The sequence below is a fragment of the Buceros rhinoceros genome, unplaced genomic scaffold (assembly GCF_000710305.1).
Source record: "Buceros rhinoceros silvestris isolate BGI_N320 unplaced genomic scaffold, ASM71030v1 scaffold26128, whole genome shotgun sequence".
Lineage (NCBI taxonomy): Eukaryota > Metazoa > Chordata > Aves > Bucerotiformes > Bucerotidae > Buceros > Buceros rhinoceros.
Genome location: NW_010426683.1, coordinates 5272 through 5661, shown reverse-complemented (window position 1 = coordinate 5661; position 390 = coordinate 5272). Strand labels below are relative to the sequence as shown.

General features: G+C 64.6%; 1 protein-coding gene across 1 annotated transcript in view; it reads left to right on the top strand.

Moving 5' to 3' along the window:
* Positions 1–390, top strand: part of FAIM2 (Fas apoptotic inhibitory molecule 2) — a gene marked incomplete at its 5' end in the record, with an annotated part of 14568 nt that overhangs the window by 13209 nt on the left and 969 nt on the right. The window lies entirely within an intron of this gene.

Genomic DNA, 390 nt, shown 5'->3' with positions numbered 1-390 from the left:
GCGATGGCAAAGCCGTCCTGTAGCCGCCAGTGCCGAAGTGTCCGCCACGGGCGAGGTTAGCAGAGGGAGCAGAGGAGAGGTGGGAGAAGACGGTGGGCTTGAAGTCCTGCAGCAAGGTGCGGGTTTTCTTGCAGCCGGGCCCTCAGCCTGCCTTGAGGCCTCGTTTGTTCCTTCTCAGTCGCTCTCGTCAGCAGCTGGGACGGTGCTGAGGTGCGAGGCTGACGATGCCCTGACGGGTTTAGGTGTTAAGGAATCACGGGCTCTCCAACCTCCCGTGTTTCCCCAGTGCAGGAACAGACGGAGCTGGGGGGGACCGTGGGCCCGAGAGCGGACCCCGACCGGCCAAAGGGACGTTCCCCGCCAGAGAACGTCGTGCCCCGCGCACACACT